This window comes from Oncorhynchus kisutch, unplaced genomic scaffold (genome assembly GCF_002021735.2).
Source record: "Oncorhynchus kisutch isolate 150728-3 unplaced genomic scaffold, Okis_V2 scaffold3864, whole genome shotgun sequence".
Classification (NCBI taxonomy): Eukaryota; Metazoa; Chordata; class Actinopteri; order Salmoniformes; family Salmonidae; genus Oncorhynchus; species Oncorhynchus kisutch.
Genome location: NW_022265809.1, coordinates 50,001 through 66,784, shown reverse-complemented (window position 1 = coordinate 66,784; position 16,784 = coordinate 50,001). Strand labels below are relative to the sequence as shown.

At 47.4% G+C, this 16,784-nt stretch overlaps 1 pseudogene; it reads left to right on the top strand.

Moving 5' to 3' along the window:
* LOC116372040 (dolichyl-diphosphooligosaccharide--protein glycosyltransferase subunit STT3B-like) overlaps positions 1-16,784 on the top strand; it is a 90,099-nt pseudogene that overhangs the window by 71,520 nt on the left and 1,795 nt on the right.

Below are 16,784 nucleotides of genomic sequence, written 5' to 3'. Positions count from 1 at the left end.
ACTGTTGGAGCCTGGAACACAAAGCATTTAGTTAGATACTACTGCACTGTTGGAGCTAGGAACACACTCATTTAGTTAGATACTACTGCACTGTTGGAGCTAGGAACACACTCATTTAGTTAGATACTACTGCACTGTTGGAGCCTGGAACACAAAGCATTTAGTTAGATATTACTGCACTGTTGGAGCCTGGAACACAAGCATTTAGTTAGATATTACTGCACTGTTGGAGCCTGGAACACAAAGCATTTAGTTAGATACTACTGCACTGTTGGAGCTAGGAACACACTCATTTATTTAGATACTACTGCACTGTTGGAGCTAGGAACACACTCATTTAGTTAGATACTACTGCACTGTTGGAGCCTGGAACACAAGCATTTAGTTAGATATTACTGCACTGTTGGAGCCTGGAACACAAGCATTTAGTTAGATATTACTGCACTGTTGGAGCCTGGAACACAAAGCATTTAGTTAGATATTACTGCACTGTTGGAGCCTGGAACACAAGCATTTAGTTAGATATTACTGCACTGTTGGAGCCTGGAACACAAGCATTTAGTTAGATATTACTGCACTGTTGGAGCTAGGAACACACTCATTTAGTTAGATACTACTGCACTGTTGGAGCCTGGAACACAAAGCATTTAGTTAGATATTACTGCACTGTTGGAGCCTGGAACACAAGCATTTAGTTAGATATTACTGCACTGTTGGAGCCTGGAACACAAAGCATTTAGTTAGATACTACTGCACTGTTGGAGCTAGGAACACACTCATTTAGTTAGATACTACTGCACTGTTGGAGCTAGGAACACACTCATTTAGTTAGATACTACTGCACTGTTGGAGCCTGGAACACAAGCATTTAGTTAGATATTACTGCACTGTTGGAGCCTGGAACACAAGCATTTAGTTAGATATTACTGCACTGTTGGAGCCTGGAACACAAAGCATTTAGTTAGATATTACTGCACTGTTGGAGCCTGGAACACAAAGCATTTAGTTAGATACTACTGCACTGTTGGAGCTAGGAACACACGCATTTAGTTAGATACTACTGCACTGTTGGAGCTAGGAACACACTCATTTAGTTAGATACTACTGCACTGTTGGAGCCTGGAACACAAAGCATTTAGTTAGATATTACTGCACTGTTGGAGCCTGGAACACAAGCATTTAGTTAGATATTACTGCACTGTTGGAGCCTGGAACACAAAGCATTTAGTTAGATACTACTGCACTGTTGGAGCTAGGAACACACTCATTTAGTTAGATACTACTGCACTGTTGGAGCTAGGAACACACTCATTTAGTTAGATACTACTGCACTGTTGGAGCCTGGAACACAAGCATTTAGTTAGATATTACTGCACTGTTGGAGCCTGGAACACAAGCATTTAGTTAGATATTACTGCACTGTTGGAGCCTGGAACACAAGCATTTAGTTAGATACTACTGCACTGTTGGAGCCTGGAACACAAGCATTTAGTTAGATATTACTGCACTGTTGGAGCCTGGAACACAAGCATTTAGTTAGATATTACTGCACTGTTGGAGCCTGGAACACAAAGCATTTAGTTAGATACTACTGCACTGTTGGAGATAGGAACACAAGCATTTAGTTAGATATTACTGCACTGTTGGAGATAAGAACACAAGCATTTCACTACACCCTCAATAACATCTGCTAAACATGTGTATGTGACCAATAACATCTGTTAAATATGGACCAATAACATCTGTTAAATATGGACCAATAACATCTGTTAAATATGGACCAATAACATCTGTTAAATATGGACCAATAACATCTGTTAAATATGGACCAATAACATCTGTTAAATATGGACCAATAACATCTGTTAAATATGGACCAATAACATCTGTTAAATATGGACCAATAACATCTGTTAAATATGGACCAATAACATCTGTTAAATATGGACCAATAACATCTGTTAAATATGGACCAATAACATCTGTTAAATATGGACCAATAACATCTGTTAAATATGGACCAATAACATCTGTTAAATATGGACCAATAACATCTGTTAAATATGGACCAATAACATCTGTTAATATGGACCAATAACATCTGTTAAATATGGACCAATAACATCTGTTAAATATGGACCAATAACATCTGTTAAATATGTGACCAGTACAATTTGTTTTGGTTTAAAGTACACTACTGGTTTAGATTTTGGTAACTCTTTTCTTTGTCGAGACAGTTGAATGAGGATCTCATATTGGTATTAGCAAGAGCTGTTGACATTTTCCTAACATGAAGTAAACTGATACCATATCTATTAGATGTGTCTTCCCACAAACTGATTGTCTATATATTTGTCACTGCATATGAAAAGAGGGATTTGCAGTTCTGATATTTGCCTAAACGTACCATATTTGCAGGGTTTTTAGTGATGTGTGACTGATACCTGTGAGTTCCTGTCTCCCTCTGCAGGCAGGGAAGGTCCGTAAGCACGTCTCAGAGCAGGAGAAGACAGAGGAAGGTCTGGGGCCCAACATTAAGAGTATCGTCACCATGTTGATGTTGATGCTGCTCATGATGTTCGCTGTCCACTGCACCTGGGTTACTAGTAACGCCTACTCCAGCCCTAGTGTGGTGCTGGCCTCTTATAACAACGATGGGTAAGACCACACACACACACACACACACACACACACACACACACACACACACACACACACACACACACACACACACACACTGACTCTCTCTTCAGTTGATTAGTTTCCCCTGGAACTGTCGTTTCCTAATGTGCCTCTCTCTGTTTCTCTCTCTCTGTTTCTCTCTCTCTGTTTCTCTCTCTCTGTTTCTCTCTCTCTGTTTCTCTCTCTCCCTCTGTTTCTCTCTCTCTCTCTGTTTATCTCTCTCTGTTTCTCTCTCTCTCTCTCTCTCTCTGTTTCTCTCTCTCTGTTTCTCTCTCTCTGTTTCTCTCTCTCTCTCTGTTTCTCTCTCTCTGTTTATCTCTGTGTTTCTCTCTCTCTCTGTTTCTCTCTCTCTCTCTGTTTCTCTCTCTCTGTTTCTCTCTCTATTTCTCTCTCTCTCTCTCTCTCTGTTTCTCTCTCTCTCTGTTTCTCTCTCTCTCTCTCTCTATTTCTCTCTCTCCGTTTCTCTTTCTCTCTGTTTCTCTTTCTCTCTGTTTCTGTTTCTCTCTGTTTCTCTTTCTCTCTGTTTCTCTCTCTGTTTCTCTCTCTCTCTCTCTCTCTCTGTTTCTCTCTCTCTCTGTTTATCTCTCTGTGTTTCTCTCTCTCTGTTTCTCTCTCTCCCTCTGTTTCTCTCTCTCTCTCTCTCTCTCTCTGTTTCTCTTTCTCTCTGTTTCTCTCTCTCTCTGTTTCTCTCTCTCTCTGTTTCTCTCTCTCTCTGTTTCTCTTTCTCTCTGTTTCTCTTTCTCTCTGTTTCTCTCTCTCTGTTTCTCTTTCTCTCTGTTTCTCTCTCTCTCTGTTTCTCTTTCTCTCTGTTTCTCTCTCTCTCTGTTTCTCTGTTTCTCTCTCTCTGTTTCTCTCTCTGTTTATCTCTCTGTGTTTCTCTCTCTCTCTGTTTCTCTCGCTCTCTCTCTCTCTCTCTCTCTCTGTTTCTCTGTTTCTCTTTCTCTCTGTTTCTCTTTCTCTCTGTTTCTCTTTCTCTCTGTTTCTCTCTCTGTTTATCTCTCTGTGTTTCTCTCTCTCTCTGTTTCTCTCTCTGTTTATCTCTCTGTTTCTCTCTCTCTCTCTCTGTTTCTCTCTCTGTTTCTCTGTTTCTCTGTTTCTCTTTCTCTCTGTTTCTCTTTCTCTCTGTTTCTCTTTCTCTCTGTTCCTCTCTCTGTTTCTCTCTCTCTCTAGTTGTTTCTCTCCCTCTAGTTGTTTCTCTCTCTATAGTTGTTTCTCTCTCTCTGTTTCTCTCTCTCTCTCACCAAACCACAGAAGAAGATAAGGAATCGCTAGGAACTTGTAAACAATGACCCTTAATAAATGAGTTCTCTCTCTGTGTTTCTCTCCACTCTTCTCTACCCAGGTCGAGGAATATTCTAGATGATTTCCGCGAGGCCTACTATTGGCTAAGGCAGAACACAGAGGAGCAGGCCAGAGTGATGTCGTGGTGGGACTATGGCTATCAGATAGCAGGGATGGCCAATCGGACCACGCTAGTGGACAACAACACCTGGAACAACAGTCATATAGCACTGGTAAAGACTCATACCCTCATGTGATGTCGGAATGTGAAGGGAGCTGTTGTCACTTCTCATGGGGAAGACAAGGTCGGGGATTCGATCTTGCAACGGTCGTTCTGCCCCTGAACAAGGCAGTTAACCCACTGTTCCCCTGAACAAGGCAGTTAGCCCACTGTTCCCCTGAACAAGGCAGTTAACCCACTGTTCCCCTGAACAAGGCAGTTAACCCACTGTTCCCCTGAACAAGGCAGTTAACCCACTGTTCCCCTGAACAAGGCAGTTAGCCCACTGTTCACCTGAACAAGGCAGTTAACCCACTGTTCCCCTGAACAAGGCAGTTAGCCCACTGTTCCCCTGAACAAGGCAGTTAGCCCACTGTTCCCCTGAACAAGGCAGTTAGCCCACTGTTCACCTGAACAAGGCAGTTAGCCCACTGTTCCCCTGACAAGGCAGTTAGCCCACTGTTCACCTGAACAAGGCAGTTAACCCACTGTTCCCCTGAACAAGGCAGTTAGCCCACTGTTCCCCTGAACAAGGCAGTTAACCCACTGTTCCCCTGAACAAGGCAGTTAACCCACTGTTCCTAGGCCTTCAAGGAAAATAAGAATTTGTTCTTAACTGACTTGCCTAGTTAAATAAATATTGTGTGTTGGACTGGGATGTGTCCTCCATAGACTCCTGGTATGTCTGCATCCCAACACAGGGACATTGTGTTCTGGAACGGTTGCTTGTATAAAATACCAGTTGTGTAAACAATATGACCTCCCACTATATAAAGGACATGGAAACATTTATTCTTTGAGTTCCTCCCTGTGAAATCACAGAGAGAGAGATGGAGAGAGATAGAGATCTCCCCTGTAGCTGCTTGGATTGATCTCCCAGCAAATATTGGATCTTGATCAGTCAGTCAATGAATTAAACTTTAATTTAAAGTGCATTTCGCATTAGTTTCACATTCGATCAATCAATCAAAACAATAAATGTATTAATGAATCTAAAATGTAATCAATTTCACATGGCTCTTAAATAAGAATGTGTCTCTGGCGCCACCATGTGGACCTGTGTTATTCATCCTCTCTCTGTGTCTCTCTCCCCCTCCTCTCCCTCAACCTCCTCTCTCTGTCTCTCCCTCCTCTCCCTCAACCTCCTCTCTCTGTCTCTCTCCCTCCTCTCCCTCAACCTGCTCTCTCTCTCTGTCTCTCTCGCTCTCTCCCTCCCCCCCTCTCTCTCTCTCCCCCTCTCTCTCTCTCTCCCTCCTCTCTCTCGCTCTCTCTCCCTCAACCTCCTCTCTCTCTCTCTCCCCCTCCTCTCTCTCGCTCTCTCTCCCTCAACCTCCTCTCTCTCTCTCTCCCCCTCCTCTCTCTCTCTCTCTCTCTCTCTCTCTCTCTCACTCTCGCTCTCTCCCTCCCTCCCCCCTCTCTCTCTCTCTCTCTCTCTCTCTCTCTCTCTCTCTCTCTCTCTCTCTCTCACTCTCGCTCTCTCCCTCCCTCCCCCCCTCTCTCTCTCTCTCTCTCTCTCTCTCTCTCGCTCTCTCTCCCTCACCCTCCTCTCTCCCCCTCCTCTCTCTTTCTCTCTCTCTCTCTCCCCCTCTTCCTCTCTCTCTCTCTTTCTCTATCCCCCTCTTCTCTCTCTCTCTCTCCCCATCATCTCTGTGTCTCTCTCTCCCCCTCCTCTCTGTGTCTCTCTCTCCCCCTCCTCTCTGTCTCTCTCTCCCTCCTCCTCCTCTCTCTGTCTCTCTCTCTGTCTCTGTGTGTTCAGGTGGGCAAGGCCATGTCGTCCAATGAGAGTGCAGCGTATGAGATCATGAGGTCTTTGGACGTGGACTATGTGCTTATTATCTTCGGTGGCGTGATTGGCTACTCTGGTGATGACATCAACAAGTTCCTGTGGATGGTGCGGATCGCAGAGGGAGAACATCCCAAAGAGATCAGGGTGAGGAAGACCTTAGTGTCGTGGTGAGGTGATGCTTCCTCTGTTAGCTACAGAGGGAGAGCATCCCAAAGAGATCAGGGTGAGGAAGACCTTAGTGTCGTGGTGAGGTGATGCTTCCACTGTTAGGTGAGAGACAGCAGTCTTTAAACCATCATGTTTGAAAAAAACACAAGTATTGGTGAGCTGTAACTACCACTGTGAGCTATATAAGGATCGCAGGGTGAGGTAAACTGTGGGGTATATAAGGATCGCAGGGTGAGGTAAACTGTGAGCTATATAAGGATCGCAGAGTGAGGTAAACTGTGGGGTATATAAGGATCGCAGAGTGAGGTAAACTGTGAGCTATATAAGGATCGCAGGGTGAGGTAAACTGTGGGGTATATAAGGATCGCAGAGTGAGGTAAACTGTGAGCTATATAAGGATCGCAGGGTGAGGTAAACTGTGGGGTATATAAGGATCGCAGGGTGAGGTAAACTGTGGGGTACTAAACTGTCCGTCTGTTCCCTCAGGATGAGAATACTGAACTGTCTGTCTGTCCCCTCCTCAGGAGAGTACTAAACTGTCTGTCTGTCCCCTCCTCAGGAGAGTACTAACCTGTCTGTCTGTCCCCTCCTCAGGAGAGTACTAAACTGTCTGTCTGTCCCCTCCTTAGGAGAGTGACTACTTCACCCCCCAGGGAGAGTTTAGGGTGGACAAAGCGGGGTCTCCCATCCTGCTCAACTGTCTGATGTATAAGATGTCGTACTACCGCTTTGGAGAGATGCAGGTTAGAGATGTTCAACTCCACCGTATCAACCCCTCTCCCATCACGTAGTTTCTCTTCCTCTGTGTGTGCACTTACAAACCACCCCGACCTGGAGAACCTGGAACTGCCAGGAACCTGGAACTGGAGAACCTGGAACTGCCAGGAACCTGGAACTGTGACCTAATGCATCCATATACTGTCACTTCACAGGGATGTCAAGCCCTGACACAGCCCCTCTAGTTTACTGTCACAGAGATGTCAAGCCCTGACACAGCAGCTCTAGTTTACTGTCACAGGGATGTCAAGCCCTGACACAGCACCTCTAGTTTACTGTCACAGAGATGTAAAGCCCTGACACAGCAGCTCTAGTTTACTGTCACAGAGATGTCAAGCCCTGACACAGCACCTCTAGTTTACTGTCACAGAGATGTCAAGCCCTGACACAGCAGCTCTAGTTTGCTGTCACAGAGATGTCAAGCCCTGACACAGCAGCTCTAGTTTACTGTCACAGGGATGTCAACGGCCCCTCTAGTTTACTGACACGGAGATGTCAAGCCCTGACACAGCCCCTCTAGTTTACTGTCACAGAGATGTCAAGCTCTGACACAGCACCTCTAATTTACTGTCACAGAGATGTCAAGTCCTGACACAGCACCTCTAGTTTACTGTCACAGGGATGTCAAGCCCTGACACAGCACCTCTAGTTTACTGTCACAGAGATGTAAAGCCCTGACACAGCAGCTGTAGTTTACTGTCACAGATATGTCAAGCCCTGACACAGCACCTCTAGTTTACTGTCACAGAGATGTCAAGCCCTGACACAGCACCTCTAGTTTGCTGTCACAGAGATGTCAAGCCCTGACACAGCAGCTCTAGTTTACTGTCACAGGGATGTCAACGGCCCCTCTAGTTTACTGTCACAGAGATGTCAAGCCCTGACACAGCCCCTCTAGTTTACTGTCACAGAGATGTCAAGCTCTGACACAGCACCTCTAATTTACTGTCACAGAGATGTCAAGTCCTGACACAGCACCTCTAGTTTACTGTCACAGAGATGTCAAGCCCTGACACAGCCCCTCTAGTTTACTGTCACAGAGATGTCAAGCTCTGACACAGCACCTCTAATTTACTGTCACAGAGATGTCAAGCCCTGACACAGCCCCTCTAGTTTACTGTCACAGATATGTCAAGCCCTGACACAGCCCCTCTAGTTTACTGTCACAGGGATGTCAAGCCCTGACACAGCCCCTCTAGTTTACTGTCACAGGGATGTCAAGCCCTGACACAGCCCCTCTAGTTTACTGTCACAGGGATGTCAAGCCCTGACACAGCACCTCTAGTTTACTGTCACAGAGATGTCAAGCCCTGACACAGCACCTCTAGTTTACTTCACAGAGATGTCAAGCCCTGACACAGCACCTCTAGTTTACTTCACAGAGATGTCAAGCCCTGACACAGCCCCTCTAGTTTACTGTCACAGAGATGTCAAGCCCTGACACAGCACCTCTAGTTTACTTCACAGAGATGTCAAGCCCTGACACAGCACCTCTAGTTTACTTCACAGAGATGTCAAGCCCTGACACAGCAGCTCTAGTTTACTGTCACAGAGGTGTCAAGCCCTGACACAGCCCCTCTAGTTTACTGTCACAGAGATGTCAAGCCCTGACACAGCACCTCTAGTTTACTGTCACAGAGATGTCAAGCCCTGACACAGCACCTCTAGTTTACTTCACAGAGATGTCAAGCCCTGACACAGCACCTCTAGTTTACTTCACAGAGATGTCAAGCCCTGACACAGCACCTCTAGTTTACTTCACAGAGATGTCAAGCCCTGACACAGCACCTCTAGTTTACTTCACAGAGATGTCAAGCCCTGACAACAGCACCTCTAGTTTACTGTCACAGAGATGTCAAGCCCGGACACAGCAGCTCTAGTTTACTGTCACAGAGATGTCAAGCCCTGACACAGCCCCTCTAGTTTACTGTCACAGGGATGTCAAGCCCTGACACAGCAGCTCTAGTTTACTGTCACAGAGATGTCAAGCCCTGACACAGCAGCTCTAGTTTACTGTCAAACACTCACACCCCCTGTCCATCTCTCTAGTTTACTGTCAAACACTCACACCACCTGTCCGTCTCTCTAGTTTACTGTCAAACACTCACACCCCCTGTCCGTCTCTCTAGTTTACTGTCAAACACTCCCACCCCCTGTCCATCTCTCTAGTTTACTGTCAAACACTCACACCGCCTGTCCGTCTCTCTAGTTTACTGTCAAACACTCACACCCCCTGTCCTTCTCTCTAGTTTACTGTCAAACACTCACACCCCCTGTCCGTCTCTAGTTTACTGTCAAACACTCACACCCCCTGTCCGTCTCTAGTTTACTGTCAAACACTCACAACCCCTGTCCTTCTCTAGTTTACTGTCAAACACTCACACCCCCTGTCCTTCTCTAGTTTACTTTCAAACACTCACACCCCCTGTCCGTCTCTCTAGTTTACTGTCAAACACTCCCACCGCCTGTCCTTCTCTAGTTTACTGTCAAACACTCCCACCCCCTGTCCGTCTCTCTAGTTTACTGTCAAACACTCCCACCCCCTGTCCATCTCTCTAGTTTACTGTCAAACACTCACACCGCCTGTCCGTCTCTAGTTTACTGTCAAACACTCCCACCCCCTGTCCGTCTCTCTAGTTTACTGTCAAACACTCACACCCCCTGTCCTTCTCTCTAGTTTACTGTCAAACACTCACACCCCCTGTCCGTCTCTCTAGTTTACTGTCAAACCCTCACACCACCTGTCCGTCTCTCTAGTTTACTGTCAAACACTCACACCCCCTGTCCGTCTCTCTAGTTTACTGTCAAACCCTCACACCACCTGTCCGTCTCTCTAGTTTACTGTCAAACACTCACACCCCCTGTCCGTCTCTCTAGTTTACTGTCAAACACTCACACCCCCTGTCCGTCTCTCTAGTTTACTGTCAAACACTCACACTCCCTGTCCGTCTCTCTAGTTTACTGTCAAACACTCACACCCCCTGTCCGTCTCTCTAGTTTACTGTCAAACACTCACACCCCCTGTCCGTCTCTCTAGTTTACTGTCAAACACTCACACCGCCTGTCTGTCTCTAGTTTACTGTCAAACACTCACACCCCCTGTCCGTCTCTCTAGTTTACTGTCAAACACTCACACCCCCTGTCCATCTCTCTAGTTTACTGTCAAACACTCACACCCCCTGTCCTTCTCTCTAGTTTACTGTCAAACACTCACACCCCCTGTCCGTCTCTCTAGTTTACTGTCAAACACTCACACCCCCTGTCCGTCTCTCTAGTTTACTGTCAAACACTCCCACCACCTGTCCGTCTCTCTAGTTTACTGTCAAACACTCCCACCCCCTGTCCGTCTCTCTAGTTTACTGTCAAACACTCCCACCCCCTGTCCGTCTCTCTAGTTTACTGTCAAACACTCACACCCCCTGTCCTTCTCTAGTTTACTGTCAAACACTCACACCCCCTGTCCGTCTCTCTAGTTTACTGTCAAACACTCACACCCCCTGTCCGTCTCTCTAGTTTACTGTCAAACACTCCCACCCCCTGTCCGTCTCTCTAGTTTACTGTCAAACACTCACACCCCCTGTCCGTCTCTCTAGTTTACTGTCAAACACTCACACCCCCTGTCCTTCTCTCTAGTTTACTGTCAAACACTCACACCCCCTGTCCTTCTCTAGTTTACTGTCAAACACTCACACCCCCTGTCCGTCTCTCTAGTTTACTGTCAAACACTCACACTCCCTGTCCGTCTCTCTAGTTTACTGTCAAACACTCACACCCCCTGTCCGTCTCTCTAGTTTACTGTCAAACACTCACACCCCCTGTCCGTCTCTCTAGTTTACTGTCAAACACTCACACCGCCTGTCTGTCTCTAGTTTACTGTCAAACACTCACACCCCCTGTCCGTCTCTCTAGTTTACTGTCAAACACTCACACCCCCTGTCCGTCTCTCTAGTTTACTGTCAAACACTCACACCCCCTGTCCTTCTCTCTAGTTTACTGTCAAACACTCACACCCCCTGTCCGTCTCTCTAGTTTACTGTCAAACACTCACACCCCCTGTCCGTCTCTCTAGTTTACTGTCAAACACTCCCACCACCTGTCCGTCTCTCTAGTTTACTGTCAAACACTCCCACCCCCTGTCCGTCTCTCTAGTTTACTGTCAAACACTCCCACCCCCTGTCCGTCTCTCTAGTTTACTGTCAAACACTCACACCCCCTGTCCTTCTCTAGTTTACTGTCAAACACTCACACCGCCTGTCCGTCTCTCTAGTTTACTGTCAAACACTCACACCCCCTGTCCTTCTCTCTAGTTTACTGTCAAACACTCACACCCCCTGTCCGTCTCTAGTTTACTGTCAAACACTCACACCCCCTGTCCGTCTCTAGTTTACTGTCAAACACTCACACCCCCTGTCCTTCTCTAGTTTACTGTCAAACACTCACACCCCCTGTCCTTCTCTAGTTTACTTTCAAACACTCACACCCCCTGTCCGTCTCTCTAGTTTACTGTCAAACACTCCCACCGCCTGTCCTTCTCTAGTTTACTGTCAAACACTCCCACCCCCTGTCCGTCTCTCTAGTTTACTGTCAAACACTCCCACCCCCTGTCCATCTCTCTAGTTTACTGTCAAACACTCACACCGCCTGTCCGTCTCTAGTTTACTGTCAAACACTCCCACCCCCTGTCCGTCTCTCTAGTTTACTGTCAAACACTCACACCCCCTGTCCTTCTCTCTAGTTTACTGTCAAACACTCACACCCCCTGTCCGTCTCTCTAGTTTACTGTCAAACCCTCACACCACCTGTCCGTCTCTCTAGTTTACTGTCAAACACTCACACCCCCTGTCCGTCTCTCTAGTTTACTGTCAAACACTCACACCCCCTGTCCGTCTCTCTAGTTTACTGTCAAACACTCACACTCCCTGTCCGTCTCTCTAGTTTACTGTCAAACACTCACACCCCCTGTCCGTCTCTCTAGTTTACTGTCAAACACTCACACTCCCTGTCCGTCTCTCTAGTTTACTGTCAAACACTCACACCCCCTGTCCGTCTCTCTAGTTTACTGTCAAACACTCACACCCCCTGTCCGTCTCTCTAGTTTACTGTCAAACACTCACACCGCCTGTCTGTCTCTAGTTTACTGTCAAACACTCACACCCCCTGTCCGTCTCTCTAGTTTACTGTCAAACACTCACACCCCCTGTCCATCTCTCTAGTTTACTGTCAAACACTCACACCCCCTGTCCTTCTCTCTAGTTTACTGTCAAACACTCCCACCACCTGTCCGTCTCTCTAGTTTACTGTCAAACACTCCCACCCCCTGTCCGTCTCTCTAGTTTACTGTCAAACACTCCCACCCCCTGTCCGTCTCTCTAGTTTACTGTCAAACACTCACACCCCCTGTCCTTCTCTAGTTTACTGTCAAACACTCACACCCCCTGTCCGTCTCTCTAGTTTACTGTCAAACACTCACACCCCCTGTCCGTCTCTCTAGTTTACTGTCAAACACTCCCACCCCCTGTCCGTCTCTCTAGTTTACTGTCAAACACTCACACCCCCTGTCCGTCTCTCTAGTTTACTGTCAAACACTCACACCCCCTGTCCTTCTCTCTAGTTTACTGTCAAACACTCACACCCCCTGTCCTTCTCTAGTTTACTGTCAAACACTCACACCCCCTGTCCGTCTCTCTAGTTTACTGTCAAACACTCACACTCCCTGTCCGTCTCTCTAGTTTACTGTCAAAACACTCACACCCCCTGTCCGTCTCTCTAGTTTACTGTCAAACACTCACACCCCCTGTCCGTCTCTCTAGTTTACTGTCAAACACTCACACCGCCTGTCTGTCTCTAGTTTACTGTCAAACACTCACACCCCCTGTCCGTCTCTCTAGTTTACTGTCAAACACTCACACCCCCTGTCCGTCTCTCTAGTTTACTGTCAAACACTCACACCCCCTGTCCTTCTCTCTAGTTTACTGTCAAACACTCACACCCCCTGTCCGTCTCTCTAGTTTACTGTCAAACACTCACACCCCCTGTCCGTCTCTCTAGTTTACTGTCAAACACTCCCACCACCTGTCCGTCTCTCTAGTTTACTGTCAAACACTCCCACCCCCTGTCCGTCTCTCTAGTTTACTGTCAAACACTCCCACCCCCTGTCCGTCTCTCTAGTTTACTGTCAAACACTCACACCCCCTGTCCTTCTCTAGTTTACTGTCAAACACTCACACCCCCTGTCCGTCTCTCTAGTTTACTGTCAAACACTCACACCCCCTGTCCGTCTCTCTAGTTTACTGTCAAACACTCCCACCCCCTGTCCGTCTCTCTAGTTTACTGTCAAACACTCACACCCCCTGTCCGTCTCTCTAGTTTACTGTCAAACACTCACACCCCCTGTCCTTCTCTCTAGTTTACTGTCAAACACTCACACCCCCTGTCCTTCTCTAGTTTACTGTCAAACACTCACACCCCCTGTCCGTCTCTCTAGTTTACTGTCAAACACTCCCACCCCCTGTCCGTCTCTCTAGTTTACTGTCAAACACTCACACCCCCTGTACGTCTCTAGTTTACTGTCAAACACTCACACCCCCTGTCCGTCTCTGTAGTTTACTGTCAAACACTCACACCCCCTGTCCGTCTCTCTAGTTTACTGTCAAACCCTCACACCACCTGTCCGTCTCTCTAGTTTACTGTCAAACACTCACACCCCCTGTCCGTCTCTCTAGTTTACTGTCAAACACTCACACCCCCTGTCCGTCTCTCTAGTTTACTGTCAAACACTCACACTCCCTGTCCGTCTCTCTAGTTTACTGTCAAACACTCACACCCCCTGTCCGTCTCTCTAGTTTACTGTCAAACACTCACACCCCCTGTCCGTCTCTCTAGTTTACTGTCAAACACTCACACCGCCTGTCTGTCTCTAGTTTACTGTCAAACACTCACACCCCCTGTCCGTCTCTCTAGTTTACTGTCAAACACTCACACCCCCTGTCCATCTCTCTAGTTTACTGTCAAACACTCACACCCCCTGTCCTTCTCTCTAGTTTACTGTCAAACACTCACACCCCCTGTCCGTCTCTCTAGTTTACTGTCAAACACTCACACCCCCTGTCCGTCTCTCTAGTTTACTGTCAAACACTCCCACCACCTGTCCGTCTCTCTAGTTTACTGTCAAACACTCCCACCCCCTGTCCGTCTCTCTAGTTTACTGTCAAACACTCCCACCCCCTGTCCGTCTCTCTAGTTTACTGTCAAACACTCACACCCCCTGTCCTTCTCTAGTTTACTGTCAAACACTCACACCCCCTGTCCGTCTCTCTAGTTTACTGTCAAACACTCACACCCCCTGTCCGTCTCTCTAGTTTACTGTCAAACACTCCCACCCCCTGTCCGTCTCTCTAGTTTACTGTCAAACACTCACACCCCCTGTCCGTCTCTCTAGTTTACTGTCAAACACTCACACCCCCTGTCCTTCTCTCTAGTTTACTGTCAAACACTCACACCCCCTGTCCTTCTCTAGTTTACTGTCAAACACTCACACCCCCTGTCCGTCTCTCTAGTTTACTGTCAAACACTCACACTCCCTGTCCGTCTCTCTAGTTTACTGTCAAACACTCACACCCCCTGTCCGTCTCTCTAGTTTACTGTCAAACACTCACACCCCCTGTCCGTCTCTCTAGTTTACTGTCAAACACTCACACCGCCTGTCTGTCTCTAGTTTACTGTCAAACACTCACACCCCCTGTCCGTCTCTCTAGTTTACTGTCAAACACTCACACCCCCTGTCCGTCTCTCTAGTTTACTGTCAAACACTCACACCCCCTGTCCGTCTCTCTAGTTTACTGTCAAACACTCACACCCCCTGTCCTTCTCTCTAGTTTACTGTCAAACACTCACACCCCCTGTCCGTCTCTCTAGTTTACTGTCAAACACTCACACCCCCTGTCCGTCTCTCTAGTTTACTGTCAAACACTCCCACCACCTGTCCGTCTCTCTAGTTTACTGTCAAACACTCCCACCCCCTGTCCGTCTCTCTAGTTTACTGTCAAACACTCCCACCCCCTGTCCGTCTCTCTAGTTTACTGTCAAACACTCACACCCCCTGTCCTTCTCTAGTTTACTGTCAAACACTCACACCCCCTGTCCGTCTCTCTAGTTTACTGTCAAACACTCACACCCCCTGTCCGTCTCTCTAGTTTACTGTCAAACACTCCCACCCCCTGTCCGTCTCTCTAGTTTACTGTCAAACACTCACACCCCCTGTCCGTCTCTCTAGTTTACTGTCAAACACTCACACCCCCTGTCCTTCTCTCTAGTTTACTGTCAAACACTCACACCCCCTGTCCTTCTCTAGTTTACTGTCAAACACTCACACCCCCTGTCCGTCTCTCTAGTTTACTGTCAAACACTCCCACCCCCTGTCCGTCTCTCTAGTTTACTGTCAAACACTCACACCCCCTGTACGTCTCTAGTTTACTGTCAAACACTCACACCCCCTGTCCGTCTCTGTAGTTTACTGTCAAACACTCACACCCCCTGTCCGTCTCTCTAGTTTACTGTCAAACACTCACACCGCCTGTCCGTCTCTCCTCCAGTTGGACTTCCGGACGCCGCCAGGTTTCGACCGGACGCGTAACACTGAGATCGGTAACAAGGACATCAAGCTGAAACACCTGGAGGAGGCGTTCACCTCAGAACACTGGCTGGTCCGGATCTACAAGGTCAAGAAGGAGGAGAACAGGGACCCCCTGGTGCACAGCCCCCGCAGCAGCAGCAGCAGCAGACAAAAGTACACCTCTAAAAAGGTACAGGATCATCCACGCTTCTCTCTTCTCTAATGGAGAGCTCTAGTGAATGATACAGGATCATCCACGCTTCTCTCTTCTCTAATGGAGAGCTCTAGTGAATGATACAGGATCATCCACGCTTCTCTCTTCTCTAATGGAGAGCTCTAGTGAATGATACAGGATCATCCACGCTTCTCTCTTCTCTAATGGAGAGCTCTAGTGAATGATACAGGATCATCCACGCTTCTCTCTTCTCTAATGGAGAGCTCTAGTGAATGATACAGGATCATCCACGCTTCTCTCTTCTCTAATGGAGAGCTCTAGTGAATGATACAGGATCATCCACGCTTCTCTCTTCTCTAATGGAGAGCTCTAGTGAATGATACAGGATCATCCACGCTTCTCTCTTCTCTAATGGAGAGCTCTGGTGAATGATACAGGATCATCCACGCTTCTCTCTTCTCTAATGGAGAGCTCTGTTGAATGATTCTACTCTCCCTGTCCAGAATCAACTAGCCCCTCCCATCATCCTTGTCCAGAATCAACTAGCCCCTCCCTTCATCCTTGTCCAGAATCAATTACCCCCCTCCCTTCATCCTTGTCCAGAATCAACTACCCCCTCCCATCATCCTTGTCCAGAATCAACTAGCCCCTCCCTTCATCCTTGTCCAGAATCAATTACCCCCCTCCCTTCATCCTTGTCCAGAATCAACTACCCCCTCCCATCATCCTTGTCCAGAATCAATTACCCCTCCCATCATCCTTGTCCAGAATCAATTCACCCCTCCCTTCATCCTTGTCCAGAATCAATTCCCCCTCCCTTCATCCTTGTCCAGAATCAATTACCCCCCCCCTTCATCCTTGTCCAGAATCAATTACCCCCTCCCTTCATCTTTGTCCAGAATCAATTACCCCCTCCCTTCCTCCGTGTCCTTGTCCAGAATCAATTACCCCCCCCCCCCTTCATCCTTGTCCTTGTCCAGAATCAATTACCCCCTCCCTTCATCCTTGTCCAGAATCAATTACCCCCTCCAACATCCTTGTCCAGAATCAATTACCCCCCTCCCTTCATCCTTGTCCTTATCCA